The following is a 17,460-nucleotide window of genomic DNA, read 5'->3' as shown; positions in this document are numbered from 1 at the left end:
CTTCCTTCCTTCCTTCCTTCCTTCCTTCCTTCCTTCCTTCCTTCCTTCCTTCCTTCCTTCCTTCCTCCCTCCCTCCCTCCCTTCCTTCCTTCCTTCCTTCCTCTCACTCTCTCCTTTCATCCCTTCTTTTTTTTTTAAAGATATTTTTATTTATTTGGGACAGAGGAGCATGAGCACGAGTGGGGCAGAGGGTAAGGGAGAGGGAGAAGCAGACTCCCTGCTAAGCAGGGAGGCCAACGATGCGGGGCTCCATCCTAGAGCCCTGAGATCATGACCTGAGCTGAAGGCAGATGCTTGACTGAGCCACACAGGTGCCCTCTGCTTATCGTTTCGATTATTCATGTCAGTGCCCTGGCATTGTTAAATGTCCTTGAGTGAGGAATAGTCAGACCATTACAGAAGTGTACTAGGGTTTGAGAGTTAAAATCAGTTTAAAGCAACAATACCAAACTTAGCTTTTCTTAAATGGGACATTCATTTAAACAAGAAGCTTACTTTTTTGCTTTTACATTGCTAATGACTATGAAATATATGCATTAAAGAAAATTATCTGTATGACAAAAATTATTTAAATGTTAATTTATTGCATTTAGAATATATTTTGATTGAGGTTTTAACTGCTTACATATAATTAGGTCCTTTGAGCATTTGGCTTTTAAAAAGTGAATATGGTCAGTGCATATGATTAAGCTGAATATGTAAGGTGAAATGAGAGGTAAATGTGTGTCAGAAATTAACCTTCTAGTTCAGAGAGTTCACTTATGTACCAAATATATGAAATCTTATATTTTAGCAATGATGACAATGCCAGTTCCTTTGTAACCTCTCACTTATGTGTCATCTTCACTCCAGAGCTTTAAAATAATTAGGAACAAATTCTTACATGTGTGTAATGGAAAACTGGCTACTATAAAATTTACCTGTGTATTATCTGAAATTTGTCACTGAATAGATTTTAACTGTACCGTACAGTACTTAGGAGAAATGGGTATGACTCTTGCCCCTCGCATTTAATAGCTGAGTAACCTTTTCATTCACCCTTTCTTCATTTCACCACTGTTAGGAAACTGCTGTGTTAGTAGCACAATGTTGAAATAAAACAGGTGAGATCCCAGGTCTCTGTGAGCTTAGTCTCTTCAGGTCTCTTTAAGCTTACAGTTTAGTGGGAAATAATCTTTTTCTTTCCTTCCTAGGAAAAAAGCAAATGATTGTGAGTTACTTAGGACTCTGGGGGGAAAAGAAAAAAGGACTCTGGCAATAAGACACAGTGGATAGGAGCCTGGGCTCTGTTGTTAGCTTGAGTTTGAATCCTGGCTCTGGCGCTTATTAGCTAAGTGGAGAAATTTTTTTTCAGGGTATTAATTGAAGGCACTTGACTCAGTGGGGAGATTGCAGTAAATGCTAAGCAAATGTTAGCTATTAATATTAAAATGGATTTTGTGATATCTAAGTTGCTGAAAAGTCAGAGCAAACTTTGGGAAAAAAATACCAAATCACTGTTTTGGTCCAGTATTTCTGAAACAGATCCTGTGATTGTCCTGCGTCTCCAAGTCTGATAACTGATCAGCTTTAGTTGTATTTTGAGGGTCAGAGCCTAAAGCTAGTGGAGAAGAAAAGCATGTTATTCTCAATAACTGTTCTATCAGAATGTCTTAGTGTAACCAAAACCATACATAACCATAATTTTTATTCATTTCCTATAACCTTGGCCTGAACATCTTGGTGGATGAATGGTTTTCTAATCACATCTAATGTTGTTTGTAGTGTAGAGGAGAAATGCCTTTGGATGAACAGATTGTGCACAACAAGTGTTATAATGACCATATGTGGGATTTTTAGGATCACTCGAAATTGTACTCATTTAAAGACAAAACAAGACTTATTAGATCAGTAAGTGCTTCCCTGAGCATTTTGAGATGGCCAAAAATTATGGTACACTGGTTCTTAACAGATCAGAATGACTCTCTGACAAAATAGCAGCTATAGCAAATAGCAAATGTCTGTGTTGGAAGGCTCAAATTGCTGAGAATGTTCTTCTAAAGATGATTGGCCAGAATGGGTGGTTTGGACTGTCAGTAGTCCGAATCTGCTGGATTAATATCAAAGTTGGTCCACAAACTTTTGAGGATCATCTTTGTTGCTCAACAAAGTCTTTTGCTTTGATAAGACTGATTTGTGGTATAATATTGCTTAGCTTCCTGGTTTCAAGTGAAGGCAAGGTAGCATTTTAAGCATGCATAGCTTCTGCAAAGCTGTTTTAATTGTTTTATCTATTGAAAACTAGGAGTAGAACTCAGATTTTAATAAAATAAAAGCTTTTTTATGAAAATATTTGCATTCTGGCAGTTTTCATACTACGACATTACACAAAATGTAATTTACATTCACAAAATGTTTATTAATATATAAATGCTCTTAGGAAGTTGTGTTATCCTTATTATCATCATGGCGTGTTATTTTTAAGTAAATGATTAGAGAGATGTGAGATACAGAGTGTTGAGAGCTATTGGTCTAAATATGTTTAATTTTATATGGTTTAGAAATTCTCTCCAACATACTACTTTTCTAAGTCTCGGGCTCTCGGTTTGCTAAAAGGCAAATGGCATCTCCGTGCCTTAGTTTCCTGTCTATGAAGAGATGTGCCTGAATTAGATGATCTGTCTCTAGAGTTTCTTGTAACCAGAAGAATCTATGCATTTAAGAATCATTGACCTGGAAGGGACTATGGGGGGCTCTCCCTGAAACTAAGAAATGTCAAGTCTTTAGTAATTTAGAAAGGAAAATTGGGGATTTGTGATAGCTCAGATTGTTATACCAAGGGCAAGGAGACAGAAGATTGGGAATAGGTGGAAGGATATTGATATCCTATAACTATGGTTCCTTGGGCCTAATTTTACTTTGATGTGCTCAGTATCGGCTAGACTCTTATTCACTGTGCAATATTTACTGACGACACACCTTTAGTCTTAAGAGAACTTCTGCTAATATCAAACAATATTGGAGTAGGAGGTCTTCCTTCTAGGCTCCTATAACTGTAAATTAGAGTCCAGAAATAGCTAAGACTGGATAAGCCCAAGTTGAGAAGATAGTCAGGTTCACTAGACTGTGTTTGGAAACTTTAGATCCATATTTAGGAAGCAATACTAAGATCTTCATTTAGCAGTTGAGAACGTTAGTGACTTCTTGTATGTGACAACTGAGTCTTTTCCAACACAGGTGTGTTTGTTCTTTTCACTGCAGTGTACCTATTTATAAATATAAAATATTTTTATCTTGGTCTCCCTCCTATTTTTTAAAAACAGATTCAGCAAATGCAAATATGTAATCAACTCCTGATATCTAGACTGTAGTGCCTAAATATCATTTGCCACTAAAGGAACTAGTAGAAACATGTCAAAAGGACCCAAAACGAACATGAAGTTTTTCCCACTGGCCTAGGCTGGCATACTTTGAGCATCGAGAAGGAAAATTACTGCAGTGGATTAAAACAAACCAAATATATAAAAATCTTGAATTCGTAATGATATATATAAAAAAAACCTTTCTTTTTCCAGCTAAGATGGAGTCATAGGGACCAGATTTACTCTTTTCCTTGAAACATCCCCAAAAACTAGACAAAATATATGAAACAGTAGTCTTTAAGACACTGGATGTCAGACAACTAAGGACAGTGATCCCTGAGATAATGAGAAGCAAGAGCAGTCCTATGACCACCTCCATCTAATGCACTGAAAGAATTTCCAGTTTGCAGCACGGGAAGGGGTAACCCAGGCAAAACTAAGCAGACACTCTGAGTTGAGACAAAACAGAAAGTCCAGGGAGACCAAGGCAGCCAGAGTTCAGGGGACAGAATACTGGAGTGGACAGAACTCCATAGAGAACTATGTAGGGAATCCCAGAGATCTGTAGATTCTGAATGAGAATTAAAACACAACACTGATGATTTAATGTGATGCTGCTAAAATACACTTTAGGTAAAATTAATAGCACTAAGCACCTATATAAGAAAAAAGGAGAGACCTCAAATTAGTGACTTTCTACCTCATGAACTTCTACCTTACGAAACTTAAAGAAAAAGAGCAAATTAAACTCAAAGTAAGCAGAGGCAAGGAAGTAATAAAGATCGAAGGGAAGTCAATGAAATGGAAAACAAGAGTAAAAGAACAAATTATTGAAACCAAAAAGTTTATCTATGATAAAATAGATAAAATTGATAAATCTCTATTTAGACTGATTAAGAAAAGGAGAGCGAGAGAGACGAAGACACAACTTGCCAATATCATGACAGAACTACGGATTCTACAGATGTAAAAAACTATGGATTCTACATCTACATATGTAAAAAAGATGTTATCTACAGATAACAAGGGAATGTTATACATGTTTATGCCTATAAATTCAACAAACCAGATGAAATGAAAAATTTATTTGAAAGACACAGACTACCAAAGCTCACTCAAGAAGAAGTACATAACCTGAAAACTCCTATATCTCTTAAAGAAATTGCATTTGTAGTTAAAAACCTTCCCTCCAATGATATTCCAGGCCCAATTGCTTCCCTGGTGAATTCTACCAAATACTTGTTATATTTAAAAACTTTGGGGTACCTGGCTGGCTCAGTCGGTAGAGCATGTGACTATTGATTTCGGAGTCGTGAGTTTGAGCCCCATATTGGGTGTAGAGCTTACTTAAATAAATAAATAAATAAACAAACAAACAAACAAAACCCAACCTTATCTGTAAGAGATACACAAGAGTATTTACTAGTGAAATGGCACAGTGTTTAGGCATTTGGTTTAAAATACTACAAAGAAGATAAAAAGAAGAAAAAGAGAAAAGTGGATAAGCCAATAAAGGAGACAAAAATGGCAAAATATAGATAATTGAGCTGGGTTTTAGGACATGGGGATTTATTACCTTATTCTCATTACTATTATTTATATTTAAAAATTTCCATAATAATAAAAAAGGCTTTTTAGGGGTCAAAAAATTAAAAATGTTGATATTAATATCACATAAAAATCACACTATTCAATATCATACTTTTTTAAGAATGCATAATAACATAGGAGATTTTCAAGATAATAACTAATAATGTATATTAACATATAATATTTAAAAATCAGTTAATTAAATAGACCTATGGAGCTGAAATGTCAAAGTGGCAAGTTATTTTTATCTGTAGAGTACAAACTTCAGAAATGTGGGTTCCTGAATTTAATGCCACAGACCCATTGTGAGTTTACATCAGATCAGTTCAAATGATTTTAATCTTTTTCTTTTCTTAAAAAAGATTATTTATTTGAGAGAGAGAGAAGAGAGTGCCCAAGCAGGGGGAGGGGCAGAGGAAGAGGGAGAAGCAGGCTCCCTGACATGGGGCTCGATCCCAGGACCCTGAGATTGTGACCTGAGCCGAAAGCAGAAGCTTAACACACTGAGCCACCCAGGTGCCCCCAAATGATTTTAATCTTTTATTAGATCTTATTTTAAATGACTACTAAGAAAGATGGAGAAAAATTTTTGATAAAAAGTTCATTTTTATTATGTGACATATAAAAATTCATATTTGCCATAACTTAGTGGTTGATGTATTTTTTTTAGATTGTTGATATATTTTAAAGTTGTGTTAATATTATATTAAAATATGAATAATATAATAAGACTACTAAATATTATAAGGTATTACTTAATATTAATTCTGATGCTACATTAGATCTTATTGTTGCTTTATTCAATTTATAAGCATGATCTGAATTTTTAGGATATGTCAGGTATGGGTTTGGTTGAAGTTTTTAATGTTTGTTTCTGTTTTTAAACAGATTTTTTGGGAAAGGTAACAGACAACTAAACAAAATGCCCAAACTTCTGATATTTTCTTGGACCATAATCATATTTAAAGAACTTAAAAAAAAACCCATATATTTTAAAAGTGCTTATGGTTGAAAGTATGAAGTGTTTTCTAAAGGAAAACAAAATTGATTTTTTTCAGTCAATTTAACATAAGTAACTGAAAGAATGTTCATTCATGCAACTAACTCAATTTTTGTTTTCCTTTTCTTGTATATCCAGAGACTAGAAATGAAAGATGAACTTTCTTGCCTTTTAAATTTCCAAACAACTGATTAGTTTAGAATTCTAAAGGAAGGACATACTATTTTGCTACGGTGGGGGTGATAATGCTGTTTAGTCATAGTTTATCATTTCATTTCTAAGTAATTATAGTACTTGAGTGTTATTTTGAGATAGGGAAAAATATATATTCTTAAATTCATTCAGCTCTAAAATATCTTGTGAGTATGAGCCAGTGAGTATTATGAAGGGGTGTTTGTTGGATGACCATGCTTTTGGTTCCTTTTAGCCTTTCAGAACTTAAGAGTTCAGTGCAAAACCTGAATGCTGAGAATATAAGCAATGATTATCTAGTTTTGGCATGATCCATTAATCAATTTTTTTTTTTTTTAGAAGTTTGCAGGGGACACTAAACCACTTATTTCTGTCATCAAAGCTAATGGCTTTGATGATTGTATGGCCAGGGGCAAATCACCAAATTTCTTTGCCTCAATTTCCTCATCTATAAAATAACAATAATAATAGCATCTACCTACCTCTAGGGTTGTAGAGTAAGAGTGCTTGGGACGTAACTAAAGATGTAGTTGAAAAATAACTAAAGTAATAAGAAAAATATTCATCTTGGTGTACAAAAGTTCCCTATAACTCTTTAGTCCTAATCTGCTCCTATTCTTTCATCAAAATAAAAATGTACAATAATTTTCATGAAAATAAATCTTATTTAAAATATTTGTGACCTTTTTTTCTACCTGAGTGCCAGTGCTAAACCTTAAGATTAATGACTGTGTGTCTGCTCTTCATTGTTTTGTTTTGTTTTCCTTTCCCTGCTTAACCCCTTAAGGGTTATTTAATGATTTAAGTTCATGCACTGAACAACTAAAATAGTATTTTTAATAAAATCATTTTAAATAATTCCTACTCTAGCAATATACTGAATTGGGTGAATATACTGTTGTGTACCTTATTATTACTGTGTGAATTAGTGACTTTGATTTTTACTTTTTTAAATTAGTATAGGCAAGGTCTACATAAGCTGTAGCAATTTATCACATTTAGTTTTTCATTCTGTTAAATCAGTAATCCCTGTTCAATGATGCTAGTCTTTTTATATTTTAGAACTCTGTTACTCATACTCCAGTTGTAATATATATTTGTTTATGCTGCATTTTCATTTCAACATCTACAATGGCAGGGTATATGACACTAGTAAAAATGAATGAATTCATCTTTCAAATGACTCAGTTTGTGAAAGTCCTAACAAGTATAATGAACAAATGAGTTTCTTTGTTGTATCTATCCTTTGATAAAATGGTTGCTTCAGGCTTTAATATAAATATACAATACAAAATGAGAAAGTTGGCAATCTTTTTTGAAAGAGCCTTTCTTGGATCTTGGCTTTTATATTTTAAATATTATTTTACTTTGCTTATATTATCCTCATTTCACTCCTTGAATTTTTTTTTTTTTAAGGTTTTATTTATTTATTTTGACAGAGAGAGAGAAACAGCGAGAGAGGGAACACAAGCAGGGGGAATGGGAGAGGGAGAAGCAGGCTTCCTGCCGAGCAGGGAGCCCAATGTGGGGCTCCATCCCAGGACCCTGGGATCATGACCTGAGCTGAAGGCAGACGCTTAACGACTGAGCCACCCAGGCGCCCCTCACTCCTTGAATTTTTATCACACACTTATTATTCATAAATTGTGGTTTTGTTGCAAATATTCTTATAAAAAGGGATTCCAGCTTTATTTATCTGGTCTCTAACACATGAGGTCAGTCTTTATCTAAGAAAGATTAGGAGATGTTGCTTTCATGCTTTCTTAGACTTTCAAATTCGTTCACACTGTTTCGTGAGAGAAATTTTATTTAGGGATCAGTGTGAGTCTACTTCACTTAGTCTTGTGGTTTATACATAAATAGTGATATTAGACACGGATGAGGTCCCAACAGAACAGACTGCCCGAATTAGAGAAACCATATTTGGAGTCTAATGAGAATAAGTTATAATGAAACTTAATGAGGAAATATATTACTGAGAAAAAATAAAGTAAGCAGATCTCATTTATTAATTTAAAATAAACATTTATTGAGAATTAGAGTTAAATAGAATCCAAATTGATTTAAGGGACATATTCAATTATATAAAACCATCGACAGTTATATTCAGTTAATAGTTTTGAACGATTATACAATATTTAACAGTTCTTTTATTAATTAATTTAACTACCAACTTAAGTACTATTTTCACTGCACCTGGGCAGGTCTTGTCAGCCACAGAGAAGTGCCTGTGTATGAACACATTATGTATTCATTCACACACATACTTAAACACAGTACACGCCCACACCATGTCAATCATTAATCATTACTCAGAACACAAATAATCAGATTTTTCTTTACAGTTTTGGGTAACATTGTGTGATGTTTGTAATGAAGATCTAAGGGGGCTCCTGGCTACTGAAAGGAAGATAAATTATGTTGTATCTTTATTGTGGTCGCGTTCTTGGACAATAAGGAATTCATTTCCATAGTAACTCTCTGTTAGTCAAAAGCTAATTTATTTATGTGACAGTAGGGGTGTGTGTTCTGAAATTGTAGCTTGAATCCTCAATATTTAATCAGAATTTGGGCCTATATAGTATTACTCATTATTTTCCACAACAATTTTTGGAATGAAGTTTGGTTCTGAGCTCCCTGTTCTCCAGACACACTGGCCCAGTAATAGAGGCCAATAGAGGCCACTGACTGAAGGCAATTGAGCTCTTCGCATGTTTGCTCTCCAGCCCAGAGGTATCACAGGCATTTACACAAAAGCTGTTGATCACACTGTATTTACAAAACCTTTAGGAACATAGCTGCTTCCCTACTGTAGACTTCCCTTCAATTGATTATATCCTAGTGGGATGATTGGCCATCAACATTTTTTTTTCTCCTAAAGAAAGCTTCCCACTGGAACTTTCTCTATTATATTTACTAGAAGATATGCTTGGTTATTATGTTTGATCAGAAGTACTTTTTCAACATGCAATTGGCTCTCAATCTTGGATCTTTAAAAATTAAATAATACCCCTGTGCCTGAGAAAGCAGTGCAAGTGATGACTTTTACAGCTTTCATCTGGCTCGAAAAAGAAAACAAAGCTGGTTAGCACCCTGTGTTTCTCAGGCAAGTTGCAGGAATACTCTGGCATAATTATGCTTCTGGGTTGTTATAAAGAACTCCCATTAGATTGACTGCTTTTTTTCATTGTTGGAAACTGGATCCCCTTTCCCCCTTCTTTCCTTTTGCTTTGTTCTGATCCTAGGTCTCTTAGCCCTCAGATCCTTTTTCTCTCTAAGCATGCATTTCTACATCATTGGGGGCTTCATTCTCCAGGCTGCATTTAGTGCGAGGCAGCCAGGCCAAAGGGAGGGGGAAACTAGGGTATTTCTTTCCTTCCCTTTTTGTCTCAGAAAATGTTACTGGCAACAGCTGTATTTCCTCCATAGTTCTAGCCCTGGACAGATCCCCTGCAGCTCCAGCTTGTATTGAATGGTCACAGCCTGTGGGTTTCAGTAACACTGACTCTTCTTTTGTCCCTCCAGCTTTGGGGTACATATTCTTCCTGCTGTTGTGAAATCTCTGGCTTACACTAGCCTCTCCAGTATTTCTTCTCAGCCTCTGCTTCACTGGAATAACCAATTTCCTTAATGAAATTCCCTTCATGTAATTTAATGGATACTTATAGTGGTTTCTGTTTTCCTGTTTAGACCCTAATACATCTTTCTGCATCATTCCAGGTTTCTTACATGAGAGCCCACTTAAGAGAATAGAGCCAATATTTATTTCCTTTCAGAGAATCTTCTAACAATGGTGATCAAAGCACAAAGCAGAGAATTACACATAATGTAAGATTTAAGTTAGTCTTGACCCTTCCTCACACTATCACTAGCCATACTTCTGTTCTGGATCTAGACAAGCTATAGCTAGAGAGGTAAGGGCAGCTAGCTATGTGACAGTTAAGAATAAGGAAGCTACAATGGTGACTCCCAAAAATAGGATAGTGGGCTAGCTGCTTAAGTATAGAAAGAGTTTTTATACACGCTCCTAGCAAAAACAAAATTTAAATATTTTCTTAGTGCTATAATCCGTAATGTCAATTCACGAAGGTAAATGTAAAGAAAAATATTTGACTAAACAAGAAGCTAAGTTGTGAACTGGTCATTTGACTTACTGGTTATCAGGTACTAGTTAATTTAAGTTCTATCTTAGATGGTTTTGACTGATAGTTTAAACATAACATGCTATCATGTCTACTTCTGTTTATTTTTTAATTTTCAAAAATCTCCGTCATGCTTTTTTCACTGGTATGAGAAGATATAAGTGACTCAGAGTACATATTATTAGAGTTCAATCATAATTTGATATTTAAAATTATACCCTAGATGTACACTAGCTATTGTTATTTTAAATTCATCTCAACTGGTTTAAGCTTTTACTCTTAGATGGACAAAATAGATTGAGAGGGTAGAATTACAGATGGATAGTTCTTTGTATCAGAAAGTAGAACTTTAATATATAAATCAAGTTGCAAAATTTTTGCAGTTTATTTTGGAAAAATTTGTATTATCTGTTTTAATGATAATGTGATTTCATGATCTACATTACTTAATATCATAGAAAATTTCCTAAAGACCTTCTTTCTAAATACCATTTCTTTTTTTATGTTTTTTTTAATTATGTTATGTTAATCACCATACATTACATCATTAGTTTTTGATGTTGTGTTCCATGAGTCATTGTTTGCATATAACACCCAGGTCTCCATTCAGTAAGTGCCCTATTTAATACCCATCGCCAGGCTAACCCATCCCCCCACCCCCCTCCCCTCTAGAACCCTCAGTTTGTTTCTCAGAGTCCATAGTCTCTCATGGTTCGTCTCCCCCTCTGATTTCGTCCCCTTCATTTTTCCCTTCCTGCTATCTTCTTCTTCTTCTTCTTCTTTTTTTTAACATATAATGTATTATTTGTTTCAGAGATACAGGTCTGTGATTCAGCAGTCTTACACAATTCACAGAGCTCACCATAGCACATACCCTCCCCAATGTCTATCACCCAACCACCCCATCCCTCCCACTCCCCACCACTCCAGCAACCCTCAGTTTGTTTCCTGAGATTAAGAATTCCTCACATCAGTGAGGTCATATGATACATGTCTTTCTCTCATTGACTTATTTCGCTCAGCATAATACCCTCCAGTTGCATCCACATCGCTGCAAATGGCAAGATTTCATTCCTTTTAATGGCTGCATAATATTCCATTGTATATATATACCGCATCTTCTTTATCCATTCATCTGTCAATGGACAACTTGGCTCTTTCCATAGTTTAGCTATTGAGGACATTGCTGCTATAAACGCGGGGTGCATGTACCCCTTCGGATGCCTACCTTTGTAACTTTGGGGTAAATACCCAGTAGTGCAATTGCTGGGTCAGAGGGTAGCTCTATTTTCAACTTTTTGAGGAACCTCCATACTGTTTTCCAGAGTGCCTGCACCAGCTTGCATTCCCACCAACAGTGTAGGAAGGTTCGCCTTTCTCCGCATCCCCGCCAACATCTGTCATTTCCCAACTTGTTAATTTTAGCCATTCTGACTGGTGTGAGGTGGTATCTCACTGAGGTTTTGATTTGAATTTCCCTGATGCCGAGTACTTTTGAGCACTTTTTCATGTGTCTGTTGGCCATTTGGATGTCTTCTTTGGAAAAATGTCTGTTCATGTCTTCTGCCCATTTCTTGATTGGATCATTTGTTCTTTGGGTGTTGAGTTTTATAAGTTCTTTATAGATTTTGGATACTAGCCCTTTATCGGATATGTCATTTGCAAATATCTTCTCCCATTCTGTCGATTGTCTTTTGGTTTTGTTGACTGTTTCCTTTGCTTTGCAAAAGCTTTTTATCCTGATGAAGTCCCAATAGTTCATTTCTGCCCTTGCTTCCCTTGCCTTTGGCGATGTTTCTAGGAAGAAGTTGCTGTGGCTGAGGTCGAAGAGGTTGCTGCCTGTGTTCTCCTCAAGGATTTTGATGGACTGCTGTCTCACATTTAGGTCTTTCAACCATTTGGAGTCTATTTTTGTGTGTGGTGTAAGGAAATGGTCCAGTTTCATTCTTCTGCATGTGGCTGTCCAATTTTCCCAACACCATTTGTTGAAGAGACTGTCTTTTTTCCATTGGACATTCTTTCCTGCTTTGTCAAAGATCAGTTGACCATAGAGTTGAGGGTCCATTTCTGGGCTCTCTATTCTGTTCCATTGATCTATGTGTCTGTTTTTGTGCCAGTACCATACTGTCTTGATAATGACAGCTTTGTAATAGAGCTTGAAATCCGGAATTGTGATGCCACCAGCTTTGCTTTTCTTTTTCAACATTCCTCTGGCTATTCGGGGTCTTTTCTGGTTCCATACAAATTTTAGGATGATTTGTTCCATTTCTCTGAAAAAAGTGGATGGTATTTTGATAGGGATTGCATTGAATGTGTAGATTGCTCCAGGTAGCATTGACATCTTCACAATATTTGTTCTTTCAATCCATGAGTATGGAACATTTTTCCATTACTTTGTGTCTTCCTCAATTTCTTTCATGAGTATTTTATAGTTTTCTGAGTACAGATTCTCTGCCTCTTGGGTTAGATTTATTCCTAGGTATCTTACGGTTTTGGGTGTAATTGTAAATGGGATCGACTCCTTAATTTCTCTTTCTTCTCTCTTGTTGTTGGTGTATAGGAATACCACTGATTTCTGTGCGTTGATTTTATATCCTGCCACTTTACTGAATTCTTTTTTTTTTTTCATTTTTGAAATGAAAATGAAAATTCTTTTCATTTTACTGAACTGTATGAGTTCTAGCAGTTTTGGGGTGGAGTCTTTTGGGTTTTCCACATAAAGAATCATATCGTCTGCAAAGAGTGAGAGTTTGACTTCTTCTTTGCCGATTCGTATGACTTTTATTTCTTTTTGTTGTCTGATTGCTGTGGCTGGGACTTCTAATAATATGTTGAAAAGCAGTGGTGAGAGTGGACATCTCTGCTGCGTTCCTGACCTTAGGGGGAAAGCTCTCACTTTTTCCCCATTGAAAATGATATCACTGTGGGTTTTTCATAGATGGCTTTTATGATATTGAGGTATGTATCCTCTATCCCTATACTCTGAAGAGTTTTGTATTGTTTTGTTTTTTTTAAAGATTTTATTTATTTGACAGAGAGACACAGCGAGAGAGGGAACACAAGCAGGGGGAGTGGGAGAGGGAGAAGCAGGCTTCCCACGGAACAGGGAGCCCGATGCGGGGCTCAATCCCAGGACCCTGGGATCATGACCTGAGCCGAAGGCAGACGCTTAACCGTCTGAGCCACCCAGGCGCCCCTGTAATTCTCCTTTTTGATGGGGTCTTTGTCTGGTTTTGGGATCAAGGTAATGGTGGCCTCATAAAACGAGTTTGGAAGTTTTCCTTCCATTTCTATTTTTTGGAACAGTTTCAGAAGAATAGGTATTAATTCTTCTTGAAATGTTTGGTAGAATTCCCCTGGGAAGCCATCTGGCCCTGGGCTTTTGTTTGTTGGGAGATTTTTGATGACTGCTTCAATTTCCTTAGTGGTTATAGGTCTGTTCAGGTTTTCTATTTCTTCCTGGTTCAGTTTTGGTAGTTGATACATCTCTAGGAATGCATCCATTTCTTCCAGATTGTCTAATTTGCTGGCATAGAGTTGCTCATAATATGTTCTTGTAACTGTTTGTATTTCTTTGGTGTTGGTTGTGATCTCTCCTCTTTCATTCATGATTTTGTTGATTTGGGTCATTTCTCTTTTCTTTTTGATAAGTCTGGCCAGGGGTTTATCAATCTTGTTAATTCTTTCAAAGAACCAGCTCCTAGTTTCATTGATCTGTTCTACTGTTCTTTTGGTTTCTATTTCATTGATTTCTGCTTTGATCTTTATTATTTCTCTTCTCCTGCTGGGTTTCGGCTTTATTTGCTGTTCTTTCTCCAGCTCTTTTAGGTGTAGGGTTAAGTTGTGTATTTGAGACCTTTCTTGTTTCTTGAGAAAGGCTTGTATTGCTTTCCTCTTAGGACTGCTTTTGCTGCATCCCAAAGATTTTGAACAGTTGTGTTTTCATTTTCATTGGTTTCCATGAATTTTTTAAATTCTTCTTTAATTTCCTGGTTGACCCATTCATTCTTTAGTAGGATGCTCTTTAGCCTCCATGTATTTGAGTTCTTTCGGACTTTCCTCTTGTGATTGAGTTCTAGTTTCAAAGCACTGTGGTCTGAAAATATGCAGGGAATGATCCCAGTCTTTTGGTACCGGTTGAGACCTGATTTGTGACCTAGGATGTGATCTATTCTGGAGAATGTTCCATGGACACTAGAGAAGATGTGTATTCTGTTGCTTTGGGGTGGAATGTTCTGAACAGATCTGTGAAGTCCATTTGATCCAGTGTGTCATTTAAAGTCTTTATTTCCTTGTTGATCTTTTGCTTAGATGATCTGTCCATTTCAGTGAGGGGGGTGTTAAAGTCCCCCACTATTATTGTATTGTTGTCGATGTGTTTCTTTGCTTTTGTTATTAATTGGCTTATATAGTTGGCTGCTCCCATGTTAGGGGCATGGATATTTACAATTGTTAGATCTTCTTGTTGGATAGACCCTTTAAGTAGCATATAGTGTCCTTCCTCATCTCTTCTTATAGTCTTTGGTTTAAAATCTAATTTGTCGGGCGCCTGTGTGGCTCAGTTGGTTAAGTTACTGCCTTCGGCTCAGGTCATGATCCTGGAGTCCCGGGATCGAGTCCCGCATCGGGCTCCCTGCTCAGCAGGAGGTCTGCTTCTCCCGCTGACCCTCTTCCCTCTCGTGCTCTCTGTCTCTCATTCTCTCTCTCAAATAAATAAATAAAATCTTAAAAAAAAAATCTAATTTGTCTGATGTAAGGATTGCCACCCCAGCTTTCTTTTGGTGTCCATTAGCACAGTAAATGGTTTTCCACCCTCTCACTTTCAATCTGGAGGTGTCTTTGGGTCTAAAAGGAGTCTCTTGCAGACAGCATATCGATGGGTCTTGTTTTTTTTATCCAATCTGATAGGCTGTGTCTTTTGATTGGGGCCTTTAGCCCATTTACATTCAGAGTAACTATTGAAAGATATGAATTTATTGTGCCATTGTATTGCCTGTAAGGTGACTGTTACTGTATATTGTCTGTGTTCCTTTCTGGTCTATGTTACTTGTAGGCTCTCTCTTTGCTCAGAGGACCCCTTTCAGTATTTCTTGTAGGGCTGGTTTAGTATTTGCAAGTTCCTTTAGTTTTTGTTTGCCCTGGAAGCTTTTTATCTCTCCTTCTATTTTCAATGACAGCCTAGCTGGGTATACTACTCTTGGCTGTATATTTTTCTCATTTAGTGCTCTGAATATATCCTGCCAGTCCTTTCTGGCCTGCCAGGTCTCTGTGGATAGGTCTGTTGCCAATCTAATGTTTTACCATTGTAGGTTACAGATCTCTTATCCTGAGCTGCTTTCAGGATTTTCTTTTTGTCTCTGAGACTCGTAAGTTTTACTTTAGATGTCGGCTCTTGACCTATTTTTATTGATTTTGAGGGGGGTTCTCTGTGCCTCCTGGATTTTGATGCCTGTTTCCTTCCCCAAATTAGGGAAGTTCTCTGCTATAATTTGCTCCAATATACCTTCTGCCCCTCTCTCTCTTTCTTCTTCTTCTGGGATCCCAATTATTCTAATATTGTCTCATCTTATCTCTTGAATTCTGCCCTCGTGATCCACTAGTTGTTTATCTCTCTTTTTCTCAGCTTCTTTATTTTCCATCATTTGGTCTTCTATACACTAATTCTCTCTTCTGCCTCATTTATCCTAGCAGTTAGAGCCTCCATTTTTGATCGCACCTCATTAATAGCCTTTTTGATTTTGACTTGGTTAGATTGTAGTTTTTTAATTTCTCCAGAAAGGGTTTCTCTAATATCTTCCATGCTTTTTTCAAGCCCAGCTAGTATCTTTAAAATTGTCATTCTGAACTGTAGTTCCAACTTCTTACTAATGTCTGTATTGATTAGGTCCCTGGCAGTCGGTACTGCCGCTTGTTCTTTTTTTTTGAAGTGATTTTTTCCATCTTGTCATTTTGTCCAGAGGAGAAGGTAATAAGGACCCCAAGGTAACAAGGACCCTAGAAAAATATACACTAAACAAATCAGAGGAGACCTGAAACTGGGGGAAAAGAAAGGGAAAGAAAGAAAAAAGAAAAAGATAAAACAAACAAATAAAACAGAATGTCATCAAATATGATCAGGCTGGTGCATAGATCAGTGACACACACTAGATTTTGGGCATATTTTGGTCTGTTAGAAGAAAGTGCCTCCCAAAATTTTAAAGAAAGAAAAACTTATGTATGTACAAAAATAAGGGTAAATATGATGAAGGATTTAATATGACTATAAAGATGAAAATTATAAAAGATTTTATAAAAGGAATTGTTAAGAATTTGGTTGAAAAAAGAAAGAAGAGAATTTAAAAAAAAAAAAAGGGAGAGAATGTGATCAGGCAGGAGACTAGAACAAAGCCATACACTAGAGATTTAGGGTATATTTTGGTCTGTTAGAAGAAAGTGTATCCCAAAATTTTAAAGAGAGAACAACTTAAATATATATACCAAAAATAAGGTTAACTATTATGAAGGGATAGAATATGACTCTAAAAATGAAAAATAAAAAAGATTTTTTTAAAAAGGGATTGATAAGATGTTGGTTGAAAAAGGGAAAAGGAAAAATTGAAAAAAAAAAAGTTAAAAAAAATTAACTTTGAAAGACTAAAGAATCGGGGAAAAAAGCCATGAATTCTATGTGCAATATTCCCCTAGCGCTGGAGTTCTGCCGTTCTCATTGATCGGTAAACTTGGTCTTGTCTGGCTGTTCTCGCTTACCTTCTGGGGGAGGGGCCTGTTGCTGTGGTTCCCAAATGTCTTTGCCAGAGGCGGAATTGCCCTGCCCTTGCCGGGTTGGGCTAAGTAATCTGCTCGGGTTTGCTCTCGGGAGATTTTGTTCCCTGCAAGCTTTCCGTACAGCTTTGGAGGCGGAGAGTGAAAATGGCGGCCTCCCAATCTCCACCCCAGAGGAGCTGAGAACTTGGGGCCCCAGTCCTCAGTGCACCCCCAGAGAAAAGCAGTCAATCATTCCCATCTCCCCGGTGTCCAGCCGTACTCTGTACTCACCCGGCCTGTGACCGAGCGTTTCTATCTCTGGCACCTGACTTGATGTGGAGTCTCCAAACCCAGCAGATCCCTGCGGTGCGCTCTCGCGCTGCTCCTCCCAGGGGAGGAAGGTAAGTTTCCCCAGATCTGCTGCTTTTGGGGTCCCTGCTGGGAGAGCAGT

The 17,460-nt window shown here is 36.8% G+C and overlaps 1 protein-coding gene across 4 annotated transcripts in view; it reads left to right on the top strand.

Moving 5' to 3' along the window:
* The window catches only part of FBXL17 (F-box and leucine rich repeat protein 17), a 514,999-nt gene that overhangs the window by 166,827 nt on the left and 330,712 nt on the right, over positions 1-17,460 (top strand). The gene's annotated exons all lie outside the window — the stretch shown is intronic.

Source organism: Mirounga leonina, unplaced genomic scaffold, assembly GCF_011800145.1.
Source record: "Mirounga leonina isolate KUSES-001 unplaced genomic scaffold, KU_Mleo_1.0 Mir_168, whole genome shotgun sequence".
Lineage (NCBI taxonomy): Eukaryota > Metazoa > Chordata > Mammalia > Carnivora > Phocidae > Mirounga > Mirounga leonina.
The sequence above is the reverse complement of the archived record's forward strand: the minus strand, read 5'-3'. Positions and strand labels throughout refer to the sequence as shown.